Genomic DNA, 15,712 nt, shown 5'->3' with positions numbered 1-15,712 from the left:
ATTCTCTCTGGGCTGTGAGTCTGCTCCTACTTTTCCTTCGAGCTTTGTCTTCCGCACAGGCTCAGGCAAGTCCTGCTTGACTGGCTAAACCTGTCAGGCGAAGCCATGTTTCATTAGGGCCCGGAAACCCTGGCACATTAACCCCGCCAGTCTTCAGACTGGTTTGTCCATCAAAGGCCAAATATGTGGTTCTCTGATTCCCTCTCCTTGATTGGTCGCAGTAGGGGGAATACAAGGGCCCATGGCCCACTAGGACTGACTGAGCATGCTAGAGCACAAGTCACTCCCAAAGCTTCCTCCCTGTTTGCTCCCAAGACACAGGCCAGAAGCCCCCCCCCACCCCACCCCACCCCCCCGGGCAGATTGGTATGTTGGAAAGAAAAGACATGGGGTAAGGAGTCAGACATGCATTCTATCGGGAGCTCATTTGCTTACCAGGTTATTTACAATGGTCTGTTTCTTCGGTTGTAAAGGATGACGGAAGCATGACTACCCACCAATGCTGTGCAGATTTGAAATGGGCTCCCAAGCATGATGGGCATGAAGCAGGAATGAGAAACCTCGTGCTATTGTCACTCCCTGGATTATAGGCCTGTTTCTTCCATTTTACCATATAAATAGTTTCCACAGGAGTAGCTTCCTCCAGCTCAGTGCCTTTCTCTTTGAGCTTCCCAAGGTGTGTAGCCTGGGGAGCTATCTAAAAAGATGGAACTTGGGTCCTAACCCCCAAGATGACAAAGAACTGAGTCTGGATTGCCTTCTGGAATTGGTATTTTTAATCATTTAAAAGCATCTAATGTATTTTGTGGTTGAGAATATGCACAGCCAAACAGACCAATTCAACACTGGCTACAGGTACAGTTCAGATAGGGGCTAATTTTTAAGATGTGCAACCATTCTCACACTCCCTTTCATTTTATTAAATTTGGATTATGGCCTCGATGAGGAGATGAGGATTCACAGAGCGGATCAGAGTTTTACATTGAACAATTCGAACACATTCTGCTTCAACTCGCACTTAGCATCCGCTCAATATATCTTCGCATATCCTGCTTCCTCCCCGAGTCTCCTGTTTTCCATTTCTCCTTCTTTCCTACCTCTCTAACCCTGTCTTTGGGTGAAGGCTACCCTTTTGATCCTAAATGGTTGATTATTCTAATTAGGATGCGAGTTCCGTTCCAGACATCAAGGGCAAAGGGCAAAGTCTCACACGTTCCACCAATCTCAATCCAACCAGGAAGTCTGATTTCTTTTATGGGCATCAAGAGTTTGACAGCATTCCCCAATTGCTTCTCATGTGCAGCCAAGGGACCCTCACTCTGGCTGGAGTCCTATACATCTGAAAATAGACAAAAAATTCAAACAAAAATCCCTCTCTAGTCCACCAAGCACAATACCAGCAAATCCTTTGGACCAAAAAGCCCTTCTGGTCTACGGTAAATTCAAATGAAAATGCTCTTGGAAGAAGTCGCTCACAAATGTCCCGCAAGGTGGCGTCCGGCCATCATGGGTCATCGGGTTTTTACTGACTGCCTTTGGGGAAGGACATGTCCACACCTGTACATCTTCAACTGGAAGCTACATCCTGCTGAGCATCAAAGCAACACACAAGTAGGCATGGAGAGGTGGGTCGTGGTTACCCTTGAGGTGCATTGGCTGGAACTCAAACTGGTGTCTCCCTACATGGAAGTTACGGATTCCACCACTTAAATTGACGCTACAAGAAGCTTTTTCTGCAGCACGCTCTAAGAGGTGAGAGTACGATCGTGCAATCCTGAGGGTAAAGTACGTTTGCCTAGTTCCCAATTTCCCATCAGCTGTTCCTCAACCCCCACCAGCCCTATTTACCAGCCCAGAACTCAACTTTTTACACAGCTATCATATTTTTGTATCTATTAAATTCTGTCCTGACACAGAACCTCTAGTTATTCACTGCTTGACCTTTTATTTTTTAACTCTTTCATGGCTGTCTTCTTTCTTATAGTAAGTTATTGTCTGAGGGCTTATTTGACCTATTATTTTATGATCAAACTCCCTAAGAATTTTGAGAGAAAGAAAATAGAATCAAAGAATGAATAAAATATTTCAGAAGTGTCCCCAGTTCTTGACCTACATAATTAAAAATTCTATTTATCCTCCTTGATTCCAGATAATGATGTTATAGTAACAGCAGAGGGTAGAGTAATAATCATTGCAGTAGGAATTCATAGTTAAGAAGTAAGTTCAGTACTTACTCTGCACTAGGCACTCTTGAGCAGTTTGTATGTGTTCACTCCTTCTGTCCACGCAACAGCCATATGAGCTCCATGATTCCCATTCTACTAATGAGAAAATTGAGCTATTAATTGACTTTCCCAAAGTGCTTCAGCTAAAGAGTGGAAGATTTAGGAGTCAGGTTGACAAGGATAAGCAGAGGCTCCCTAGTTATATTTGAATTCCAGATAATCAACCAATAAGTTTCCATCAAGCTATATGCCCAATATACTTACACTTACCCTCTACATACACATCCATGTGTATCCATGTGATATCTGGCATTCAAGTTTAATGAGTTCCCTGCAAATTTTATAGGCTAAATCTGATCATCCTAATTAGGAGCCAAAGTCAAGCAGTCTAATTCCAGAAGATGTGGTCTTACCATAATCTTCCAGTGCTTCTGTCTCCAGAAATAATGGCTAATGCATGGTTCTAAATCACTGGAGACAGGTGTCAAGGTAGAGATTTGGGTGCCACATACCAGAGCCATGCTGGCTGCCAGGTTCTTGGTATTCCATCGACCATCTGAGCCTGCCTGGTCTTTCTGAAGGCTATGCTCAGCTCCTACCTAAAGCAGTGACTGTAGCCTCTCTGATGGAAACATTTTAGGACCTAATATGTCATTTGGCCACCACTCTGGATCCCTAGGTTTCTGTGGTACTTCATTTTCTCTTCCAGCCCCGTCCACCTTCCTGAAATGCTGCTTTCACCCTTATTCTTGGTGGCCTTTCAAGTAAAAGGAGGGTACACCTGCCTGCTCCTTCATATTCTCTCTCTCTCTCTCTCTCTCTCTCTCTCTCTCTCTCTCTCTCTCTCTCTCTCTCCCACCCTCTCCCCTCTCCCTCTCCCTCTTCTCCCACTAGAGTCCCATCCCCAACCCCCCAAATCCCAGTGGTAGTGCAACCCGCTGATAGTCTTTGCTGTGCTTTATCCATTTATACTTTACATTTTTTTTATATAATGCACCATATTCCCCAGAACTAAGCACAGCTCACTTGTTAAGTACTTTCTTTTTCTGTTTAGAGAATAATGGAGGCAACAAATGTACAAACGTGCTTGACATGATGGATATATGGCTGGATTGTGATAAGAGTTATATGAGCCCCCAATAAAATGATTTTTTAAAAGGACTTCATTTTTCATCTTGAATCTTTGTCCCTTAGTAATTGCTTCTAAAATCAGTTGTAAGGCACGAGGCTTGACCTGGCAGAGGGGACCTCCTCTGTGTGTGTCTCTCCCTATTGGTCCTCTGCTAGCTCCCATCCTATGCCTGTGGTTGGTGTGAGCTCTAGGTCTCAGTTCTCCCCACCTGTCAGAAGCCGCCCATCAGCCCTGGCTAATGACCAACCCTGCCAACACAAAGAGTCTCTTCCTCTTGGCACCACTCCGCACAACATCCTCTTACCCCTTTGAAGATTGCCTCATGCTTCTACAGACTTGGTTTCCCATCAGAACGTTTTGTGTGCTCCCAGGAATCCGCAGGGACATCCGCAAGAGGATGGGATACGTGTGTCCTTTGTCTCCAAAGGCAAAGAGTCACACGGGTGGCACCCAACAAACTGGGATGCAAATATCAGGAGAGTTGAAACCCAGAACTGCAGGAAACTTGCGTTTCTTTTTGTAAGAACAAATCATGCCAGACAACCTAATTAGCATGTTGAAGCTATGATGACATGACTAGTTAATGCCACAGTTGGCGGTAATACCCTGAATCTTTTCCTTTAATGAATCATTTGATAGCATCTCATGAAATTTCTCCTCACTTTTATCAATGCCTAGTTTGTTGCAATTTGCTTCATGACTGTTAAGAAACATACGGACAAGCAAGTGTCCTACCCAAGGGAGCTTACAATCCCTACAGAAAGTCCATCAGGGAATGGGTCCCTGCAGGGAGGAGAATCGAGCCTCTCGCTCCTGGCATAGCTGTCTCTAAATTCCCTATTGTGCCAGCCACATCATCCCACCGCCATCTTCCCAAAGATGTATTCGATGCTAATCCACACACAGTCGTGGGAAAGGATCTGGCTCAAGGAGGTAACGCAGGCATGATCGATGCCCTGCAGGACTTGACACTACCAGGGCTAGAGCTATAAACTAGAGAGGAGTTTGCCCCTCCCTTCTTTCTGCCTCACAGCCCACTGAATCCATGTGCTGTTTTATTTTCTTTATCCACCACCCCCCTCCCCGCCCCTTGCTTGTGAAATACAGGCATTGTGTATGCTGGGTGTGTTTTCCTCTCTGCGCCTGTGAATACAGTAGTTGACCTCCTCCGCTTCTAAATACTTTTCTCCTAAAGTCAATGAGTTCGTGGTGATTGCTCGTCAGATCTCCAGCGTGAACCTTCTAGAAGGCGCCTTCTTTCAGAGCTCTCTCCTTTGGATTCTTCCTTAATGTTTAACACATGTTCAAGTGTGTGCTGCTCATCTTTCAAGGGCACAGTTCAGAAGAATGGTAGAGTCTCGCTGATGGGGCCCAAAGCCTTGGTGTCATTTACGTGTTTCATCGTCTGTGTGTGCATAACTGACGCCTGAACATCTTCCTCCCCTACCTGAGCATTCTCGATGATTACGTAAAATAGTCCTCGGAATGCATGGAGCACTTCTAAAGTTTTATCTGTGCTGACACCCATACCGCCTTTAACCTTTTCTAAGCTTCTGCTTGTGAATTAGGTGAAGGTTTAGGGAGCAGGCATTGGGGTTTACGTTCAAGAATTCATACACATGTTGTTTCAACTGGTCTTTTGAAGTCCCCTGGCTGGGCACCTCCAGGCGTCTCCCGGTGTTCCCTCTTTCCCTTTTTCCTTCCTTCTTCATCCTCTGAACTTGACCACTGGGGAAAGGCTGTCCTTCTGATTTCAAATGGTTGGTTATTCTATCCCAGGGGTGAAGTCCACTCCAAACCTGAAGGGTTCCAGGGGTCCCACCTGCCACTGTCCAACCTGAAAGCCTGGTCTCCTTGTGTTTTTGAATTGTGCTCCACAGTTTTCACCCGCTCTATCCAGGATCTCCTCATGTGAGCCTTTGCAGAGCAATTCCGAGCATCTGGTTCTTCTGGTCTCAGAGTGGTGGTGATTGCTGTTTGGGTGGCTTCTCCATCCAGTGGACTGGTTCCACGTGTCTTTCTCATTTAATCTTACATGATCTTGCCCAAAAAATGTAAGATTATTCTCTACATTTTACGGAGAAAAGGCTAAAATCCGTGTAGTAACCAAATAGCTAGTAAGTCATAAGCTGGCATCTGAATCCAAGAACCTCCTGGTAAGTGCTCACAGTAAATCTCTTAAGCTGATAACCAATGGGTTGGAGGTTCAAGTCCACCCAGCAGCCCCTTGGAAGAAATCTCTGATCATCTTCTTCCAAAATATCAGCCATCGAATGCTATTTGGGAACACCATCCTCCCCTGGTACATAGAGAAGTAAAGTTTACTCAGGAGCAACTGGTTGTAGTCTCACTCAAAGCATAGGCAGGTAACCACCACCCGGCAGTGTCCTGCTTGAAATTTTACATTTAAACTTCGTATTTCTGAAAAGTCACCCAGGAGATTCTGATTCTCGCCCATGTTGAGATAGAACATAGGCACCCTTCACCCCTTTAAGATTGACCACAGCAGTCCATGCCTTGATGCTGGTCCTCTTCCTTCAGGGGCACCTGAGAATGTGCTGACCACTGCAGTCCTGCCCAGCTGGAGCTGCTGTGTCCAGGAAGGGCGGAGGTGGGGTCCTTCTGCCCTGAGTCCTGGAGAAGGCGGCCCGTCCACTTACCTTCTGGCTCACTATCCAACAGCTGTACTTTCCTATCCTCTGCCAATGAGTTGATGGCAGTGCTTGGTTTTTGTAAGAGAAAGTATAGAAAATCAGTTCCTGTAGCATGGCTCAGTTGAGAGAGAGAGAGAGAGAGAGAGAGAGAGAGAGAGAGAGAGAGAGAGAGTGTGTGTTAGACTCTGTTGTGGTTGTTGTTGTTAGGTACTGGCGAGTCAGTTCCGGCTCAGAGTAATCTTGTATAATAGACTAGGAGTGTTTATTCTTGTTATTCATAATGATATGTACATTTTGAGAATGATTATCAAATTTGAGAAACCCTCCCATGAATTTGTTTATATGTGAGTTATAATATTTCAGCTTATTCCAGGATTGTTTATGGAAGGACTGGCCTTAAGTGCTGCCTTTGATTTGAGGGCAACCATTAACCAGTTTGTCTCTGATGCCCTGTCTCGAAAAAACCAGGTAAGTCATCAGAGGGAGCCACAGAAATATTTCTGGAATTCATTCAGGCCAGCAGTACTTTAACACCATACCCTCACTTATCCCAAAACAAATATAACTCGATTCTATTTCTCTTAAGTTGGATTACATACGTGTATCTACTCTGATTCCACCCAACTCAATAGGAAGTGTAATTTAGTGAAGTTGAAATCAAAGAGACACAAGTTTCCACCAATTGTGTTTAAAATATCTTACTGTTGCACATTTTACAAAATCACGTCAATATACTGCTAGGGCCCCTCCGTGCAAGGGAGGGACCTGTAAACTTACATTGTAGGAGCTTGGAATATGCTTCTGAATATGCTCATAGAAAATGCCTTTTACTAAAATGGTCTTTGTTCCTTGCCACTTGAAAAAGCTCAGCACACACGCCTCCCATACTGATCTGCTGGCTTCTTAGAAAAAATGTTCAAGATTGCATAGCCCGACTTGCTACTGACGTGACTACCAGAGATTGTCTGGTAGTAAGGTTTGAATTGGAGAGAGCCCCTCCATCCTCTCTAAAGTTGACAGGGTGGAAAAGCCCGCTCACTTCTTACCGATCCAGAACCTGCACCTGGTCCCTCCAACCCAAGGATCCTGGGAGCTACCAGCAGCCGTCCACTTGGGTTCATCTGCCTCTGCCTCCATGAGGCTGGGGTTTGGCTGCTTCCTGACTCTTCAGCCCCGGCAGCCCTGTGAGTCAGTAGAAGCCTCGAACTTAACATCTGTCTGACCCATGGACTTGAACTAGACTACACGTAATTGCTTCTACAACTGTGTGAGCCACTTTCTTGATATAAAATCCCTTCCTTATATATGCAGGAGAAGGATGAAGCTTTCCATTCCTGTAAAGATTGGCAGCATTGGAAGTCAAGAGGAATAGTTCTACTCGATCCTATAGGGTTGCTATGCATGAGAATCAACTCGCTGGTAAAGAGGCTAGTGTTTTCCCCATATATATCATATACAAAACCCATATACATACTCAAAGGACACTGGGTTTGCTTCTCTAGAAAACCTAGCCAAATACAACACTTACACCCTCCTTTTCCGCCACTCTTATTCGAAGTTGTGCCGTATATAGATTAACACTTTAAATGTCTACTAAATGTTCTACTCTTGAAAAGAAAAAAGTGGCTAAACTTTCACCTGTAGGACTGAATGATGAAGTTAAAAAAACACTCATTGCCTCTGTTCATTTCTCTCTTCTAAATGGTTTCCAAGATAATTCCCAATTCTAAGACATGCCTGGTAGCCTTAAATTAAGTTAATTGTTTGAATCAGTTGAAATATTTCACTATCACTTCTAACTATATTAGGGCACGTTGGTTCTAAAGCAGTTAATAGTTCTAGAAAATAATGTATTAGCACTCAAAAATATGAATCAATGATATTACCTTAATACCAATTCAGGAGCATCCAGAATGGCTGAATTAATAACATTCGATTATTTTATTATTATGTATGACTTCATAGCCATGCTGACATTACCGTGATATTAATCCTCTCTTTTACTGGATTTGATTAGACATTGTAGGACAAAGCCTTCTCCAGTAACCCTGGAGAATTCCACATTGACCCAAGCAAGGTCACGTGCTTAACCTTCACCCACTAACACATTACTCTTTTGACTCTCTAGGTTCATACAAAGTTCATGGTTAAAAAAAAAAACCAACTTCCTAAATCAGAGGTCAGACAATCAACAAGGTGGCATTTGAACACTTAAACTTAAAATCTGACTTGTATTTGATAAGAAATGTATTATGGCTTTCTCTCAGTAACTGGCTTTGACAGCGTGATATGTCTGTAGATTTATGTTTTTTTGCACGTGAACCAAGGCTGACTGTACCTGGCTCTACAGCCCCTGATTTACAGGCCCAAGGTATGGGACAAGGTAACTGAGATGGCTTATCCGGTGATGGAATCACTCCAAGCAATGCTTCTGGCACAGCACGTAAATTTTATTTTTGATGTTTGCTTTTAAAAGCAAGTGCATTTTGAGAGGTGTTGGCTCTCTTGAAGTTGAGACCTCATTTCAATCACCTTATATTGTGAGGTAACATTTACCTTTCTGTCTGTTATTTCCAGCTCGATAACCACAGCTGGTAGACCAGGCGATTGATAATAATAGTTCTTTCCAGTTGGTCTTTCTTTAACATGATATTTACTGAGCACCTAATACAAGCTATGTGTGGCATAAGCATCAAAGGTACAATCTGTAACAAGGCATCGTTATTCCGGTGATTACAGTCATGCCCCCTTTCTTAATCCATGGATGTCATTAGCAGACCACTGATCCTGGCCTTAGCCATAGGAAGAATGAGGAACGTTTGGATGCTGTCGTTCCCAGTATCTACATTGCTCCTAGCATAGAGAAACGTTTTCAAAAATTCATAGACCATCCATATTCCACAATGTAATCAAACTTTTGTCTTGTTTTTCTGGAATATAGCAATGACCACTATAAACCCATTACTGTGTTTGAAGGTTTAAAAGAAAATGAAATTGTATAGTCATGGTGTCATTTGGCTATGGGAAAGTTTCAGATGCAAGAGAAGAGGTTAGGAAACAATGGTATTCAACTTAAACATGGATTCTCCCTTCTTACTCTCTCGTTGTCAGGAAAGGATCCATGTGGTGCTGAGAGATAAGGTGAGTAAATATACAATAGCATTTAAGTTGGAAGAGATCTTGCAGAATGACCAATACCTCCCTTTCAATGTACATCGGGGAAACAAACTTTTTTATGTTGTTTCTGGTCCTAGAACCTTGTCCCTTCCCCCTTTCGTCACATTAGATCCTGCCATCGAGCAGCACGGGGCCCTGGTACCACCTCCTCTAACTCCATGGCTAAGCCACGTGCTCTGCGTTGTGCTTCAGTGGCACCTTAGTCAATCTCTATCAAAGCATCTATCATCTGGAGCTGAACCCATTTGTTCGTGGTGTATGTGCGTGTGTGTACACTGAAGCTTTTCAACGACAGAGATCACACCTCTTTGTTCATTTCTGTTTCTCAGTCTGAGGCTGAGTCTGATGGATGTGGGCTTCTTCATCAACAATAAAAGTGAGTGACTCAAGTTGACCCTGTGAATTAGCTGCACATCCAGGACGAAGACATTGTTCTTCAAACTCGCGGTCTTGGGTTCTTTCCACTACACCACACCAAGGAGTATGTAGGAGGATAAAGGCCCAGAACTTGAAAGAGAAGCCTTTGAACGGTTTTCTTGAAGAAAAATTAACGAGCACGTTTTCCCCAGAGCCCATTGCCACCCACATGATCCCATTACAAGTCTTTAGCTGCTTAAGGTGAGCAGCCAGTAGAAGGGAAGAAGAAACAATAGCTGTTGAGCATCAGTTGTGGAGCAGGTAGTTACCACGAACTATCTCACCTAAAGTTTCTGGGCTCTTACACACTTCAATGTGTCCTTTACTCATCTTTCCTAATGAGGTGCTTTTTTTTGAATGGCTACGAAGAAGAAATCAGATTAAGAGAGTTTGAGAGCTCAACTTCTTTTGGTTTCTCTCTGCCTTTGGTTCCCTTCTGACTCACATCAACCCTACAGAACAGAGGAGAACCTTCTTTGTGGGTTTCTGAGGCTAGCAATGTTTATGGGAACACACAGCCTCCCCTTTCTCCTGCAGAGTCACTGGTGGGTTCGATCTGCCAGCCTTCAGGGTAAAAGGCCAACATGTAATCCGCTATGCCAACAGGGCTCCTTAATTCTCCTGGCAGCCAAGAGAAATGATCATTAACTGAGAACTTGCTGGCAGGTTAGGTGACAATAGTGAAGCTCAAAGAGGAAAGTGGAAGCCTGCCAAATGCCAGGTGCAGTCAGGTAAACCTTCAGACCCCGCCCCTTGAACTTCGCCTGGTTTATTTGGTCTTACGCAGATATGGCACTCTGGGGGTGATTGGTAATCACATTAACTCAGATAGTCACTATCTTCATGATTCTCCTGGCTTTTCTGTCTTATTGCTCCATGATGTCAAGATGGCTAACGTACTACCAATTATCTCATCATGTTCAAAATACAAGGAAAATGAGGAGGGAGATGCCAGACCTGTTTGTGCCCTTTATCAGGAAGCAGACGGTTTCCTAAGAACTCCTTCCATCATGCTCCTCATAGCTCTAGGTCAGAGTCAGTGTCACATGTCACAGGCGATCCTGGCCATATGGGCGGGAGAAACCCTGGATACTCTACACTGGAAGATGGAGAGCGAAAAGGGGCATTGGGAATAGCTGCTAGGTCAGCCATTGGCTCCAAACAGAAAATTAAAACTGGAGATACTCAAGAAGATAATAAATTACTGAAGAACACTTGTAATTTCCTCTTCCCTGTGTTCTCATTGAGGATGTAATAAATGGTGTATCAGCGATTGGATAGATGAATAGAGCCAGGAACGAGGGGAAATGCAACACAAGAGGAACAGGACTTGCGATAGGAATGAAATGGGCATGAGGCTAATGCTGCTGCTGGGAGTTGATGGAAGAGGCAAAAACTCCTTAATCAAATTTCATCTCAATACAATTTGTCTAAGAGCAGCCGGTGCCGTCCACAACCATCCCTGGACTGCGTAGTAAGCAGCAAAATAAGAGACAAATATTAGCATCTGAAAACACATGTTCTGTTGTCAGATTCTTTTCCTCGGTGAAATCTGATGTATTAGGTAAACTAGTTAGAAGCTTCTAGAAAGCCTGCTGACACTTCTTGGCATGTCACTGTTCCTCCTCCTTCCTCTTCCGAGCCCGCAGAGCATGAGCACACACTTTCCTAATTTTCAATTCTTGGTTCATTTTCTCTCCTGACTACATAGAAATGGACCTAATTGGACCTGTGTCACTTAGAAAAAGTGAACAGATGGAGAAAGGAAAACTATTAGCTAAATGTTCAACTTCGTTGATTGAGGCGACATAGGAGAACTTGCACTTACTGACCAGGTTTTAGAACGTGATTGCCTAAAACCCCAAGGACTTTGGGGTATTCCTAAACCAAAGCTACTCTTATTTTAATCAGCATGTCCAACATCTCTAGCTTGGGGAGCAAAGAGACGGTATCTTTTGCTCCCCCAACCCCTAAATTAAGTGGCTCAACACTTTCCTCTCCTCTTAAGTTTAGTCACTCACAATGGAACTAACCCCTTGAGTAACCTCACAAAGTTAGACATACTAAGTCCAAAGGGACCAGCCCAGTTGCTAACTCCCTCCTGGGGAGACTTCGAGGTTCAACACACAAGCAAGGCAACAATGCTCACCGATTTTCTTTTTTTTTTTTTGAAGTCAAAACATAATTCGAAACGCTTATTGGTTTTTGATTTCCACCCTGAGATTTTCTACTCTATCTTATTGAATTCAAATAGTCACTGAGCACAACTCACTACACCTGCAACTTGGGGTGGGGAGGGTACCACTTTCATCTATTGACTCATAGTGTTGCTCTTAAAAATGAACCCAGTGTGTCTTACCAACTACTGCAATGGTGCCCTTTCACATTCCCCATCACCTGCAGAGAGCTGCAGGACCCTGGTTCTGCCGCAGTCAGAGTCCTTTGATATGATGTGAGGAAGGCCGTGTGCTGGTGTGGTGGGGATGGCAGTAGAGTCCTGGTTCACTCACACAGGGGGCATCATACGGGAGATGCTCTCACAACGCACTGAGCTCTGGGACCAGGTCTAAATCTACATTCCACATTCAACCGTCTGTCATGGTCAGTTGCCTCTCAACATCCCAAAGGGGCCCTTCCTGGCCTGACAAAAACAGAATGATATTGAGCTACCTATAAGTTCAGCTGTCCCTAGTAAAAGTCACTCGGATTCACCCAGTGAACATTTACCCCGTTTGAGATCTCTGAGTAGACACAGAAAGTGGTTGGAACATCTGGTATTGCAGCTTCACTAACTAAATAAAAAATCCATGGTTCACCAAACCAGGTACCCTGCTGTTGTTCCACAGTTGAGGATTCTGCGGAGTAGGACCAAGCCTGGCATCCAGTTCTATTCAGTCAAGTGGGTCACCAGGGCCAAGGTGTGTCCACTCTCTCCACTTGGCATTGTCCTACCTCTCAGACACCCTAGCTTTCCTGCCTACCTTCATTTCAGGATGAGACTGAGGCTTGTTTAGATGCGGCACTATTGAAATGAGCTCAAAATATGATCCCAGTACAAATATAATCATCCATGTGTCCCTTCCTATGAAAAAATGGAAATAGGCCTGGAAAAGTATACCGTTCTAAATAGCTTCAAGTCAGAAACCACCTCCTGGCAGTGAGAATCCCAAGGATTTCGTCCTTAGAGCTTCTCTCCGGAATCAAAGCTTGCCTTCCCAACTCACCCTTGAAGCCACTTCAATAAAGCCTCTTCCTAGTGGGCACTCGGAGGAAGTCATTTGTTTGATGTATATATTTAATTTTGTGTACATTCGTATGCCTCGTCTGCAAAGCCCATTTTCTGTATTTATTTTGAGACTCTCGGAGGGCCTGCTGATGTAAACCTATTCCTCCCAAGCGAAACGAACCCATGGACCCAAAGGGAGTTTTGCAAAAACAAAGATAAATAGTAAATAAAACCAAGGTCAAGGTCAAGGTATCCTCTTATTGCTTTTAAACCTGAACTTCATCCATCACTTAATGAGTTCAGCTTACTTATCCTGTTTTAGAATATGATCCTATAAGCCACCAAGCAAGTTTAGGAATTCCTAAAAACAAAGTGATTATAATCTCAACAAAATACTGGACAGACTTGCCTCCCTGGCTCTATGACATCTTTTCTTTGAAAGAATGAGTCCTTAGAACACATTTTCTGTAAATCATTTTTCACGATTTCCTCTCGCTTCATCTAAAGCTGCTTCCCATTAATAATTCATCAGTACAAAGCATCTAGACACACAGACACCATAATTAGGGGGATTTCAATTACCTATGTGAGGAGGCAGGTAATTGACAATCTAATTAGTCTTCTTTCAATTACCATTTTTCTCTTCATTAGAGCAGTTAGTTAGAGAGGGGAGAAGGTTTGTAAAATATTCCAAGGCCACAGCATTTTAAGACTAGATTTAGCGAAGATTAAGGCTGGACCACTGGAAAAGTGAAAGAGCAGACGCCATGGGAAACCAGGGTCCAAGGCAACAGCAGGCAGCAGACAAGCACCTTGGGACTCATCAGGCAAAGCGTGATGCACGGCTTTGGAGTCGAGGCTGGCAGGTGATTCAGATAGGACTCATTCCTGTCAAAGAGAGCGCGTAGTTGAAACGTGCCATTAGTTTGCATATTAATAATAGTAGCTCTCATTTATTGAGTGCTTGCCAAGAACCGATACCCTGCAAGCACCTGACACGCAATCATCTCTCATTTTTAAATTCCCTTCAACTCTCTGAGGGTAATACGAGCATTATCCCCATTTCACAGATGAGGGATTGAACAACGGAGCGATGCCACAAGACAAATACCCTCACTTCAGATGTGTGTTCTAAAAGCCAGGCTCATTGCCTGGTGCACGCAACCAAGCATTTTATCATCCTAACTTCTTGGCAGGATCGAAATTTACCTGTTCTACGCATTCTGGAAGCCACTTCAAGAGAGGCCCCTCATGGTGGACATTCGGAGGAAATCACTTGCTGAGCAGATCTGGAGACGAATCCCAACCAATCCCCCTACCGACCAACTAGTTAAGTCACAAAACAGATCTAGACTCCGAGCCCCAATTTCCTCATGTTCATCATCAGGCTCTTGCATTATTGTGAGAATCCAGGAGGCTGATGTCTGTAGAGCGTGTGGGTGAGTAAAAAAGTATTGCCACTAAGGCTCAAGGACACGCAGGCATGACTTTAGTTCACAAATAAGTGTTGTAAACTAGTCTCTGTGACTAGTGGACGGCTACAAATGAATTCTCTCAGTCGTGCACACGTCTGAGTCCCATCGGGACGTCTTCAGAAATGGTCGTGTGCATGGGAAAAATCCACTTTGAGGTCAAGGCTGTTATCACGTCTAACAAAATTCAAGGGAGCCTCCCAATCATTGACGCTTTGCCGCAAGTTTGCAAGAATAATGTTCCGTGTGCAAACGATGGCTAGATCAAGGGCTTCCAGGACAGCTGAGAAGGCCTCCAAGATGAACGAACCCACAACTGCGGACGATCTTTTTTTAGGTCGAAGGGCAGGATCTCTGCGCGTGCACAGCATGTACGTGCACGCTCTCAGGGATCTGATCCTCCCTCTCTCTCCTTCTCTTGCCGGCTTGGCGCTCCTTTTTGCTAGGTGGTTTCCCACAGTCGCATCTTCAGTCATGAACGCTTGCTCAGTCCTCCGCTTGGCCTTGCACACTTTCCAAAGACAGTACGTACTGAGACTGTACTATTTAAGATTCCCCTTTCCCTCATAAAAGTTACTTAGGTTACCAAAAAAAGGAGAAGAAAGAAACTGTGGATGAAACCCAGAAGTTGGTGAAAGAAGATTTTAGAATGGCCATTTGGCTACGGAAGTTGGGATCTCACACGATGCAGCATTTTCGACGTTAACGGAACAGCTTGGCCTCAGCAAGTTGTTGGTAAAAGAATTGGATGAAAACCTATTATCTCAAAGAACTGACCTTTCCACCCTCTTTTAAACTCTCACAAAGCTAATGAAGATGATTTACTGATTCGATGCAGAGAAAAGTTCCAGTCAACACATTGGCTTCTGAAAATATCGGCGGGCCAGCTACATTCCAGGCAGAAAGTCAGTTCAGACGGTTATAGAGACACTGTCTTACGAATTCCAATGGGAAAATCTTCGTAGATTTGCTCAGATGTCACAGGACAATCATGGAGATTATTAGGAAGAAGTTTGGAGAAAATTGAAAACTGAATTGGTGAGAAAAAGGCCAGGAACATTGCACTGAGTAAATTTTTCACCCCCATCACAAAAATGTACCTGTTCATTCTTTGAGGACAAGAGCTGCCCTATAAGAATTTTGTGGGCAAATCTTACCCAATCCACCTTGTTATTAAAGCCATTGAGCCAGTTCCAACCTGTACTGACCCTGTATGCCATAGAAGGAAACACTCCCAAGTCCTGTGCCATCTCATAATTGTTACATTGGAGACATTTGTTGCAGCCACTGTGTAAATCCATTTCATTGGCCCCTGGTATTTTGGCTGATGATATTAAGCTTTTCCATTGTCTCTTGCCACAGATGTAGTCAATTTGATTCCAGAGTAATCCATCTGGCAAGGTCCATAT

The sequence above is a fragment of the Tenrec ecaudatus genome, chromosome 13 (genome assembly GCF_050624435.1).
Source record: "Tenrec ecaudatus isolate mTenEca1 chromosome 13, mTenEca1.hap1, whole genome shotgun sequence".
Lineage (NCBI taxonomy): Eukaryota > Metazoa > Chordata > Mammalia > Afrosoricida > Tenrecidae > Tenrec > Tenrec ecaudatus.
This window is presented reverse-complemented; position numbering follows the sequence as displayed.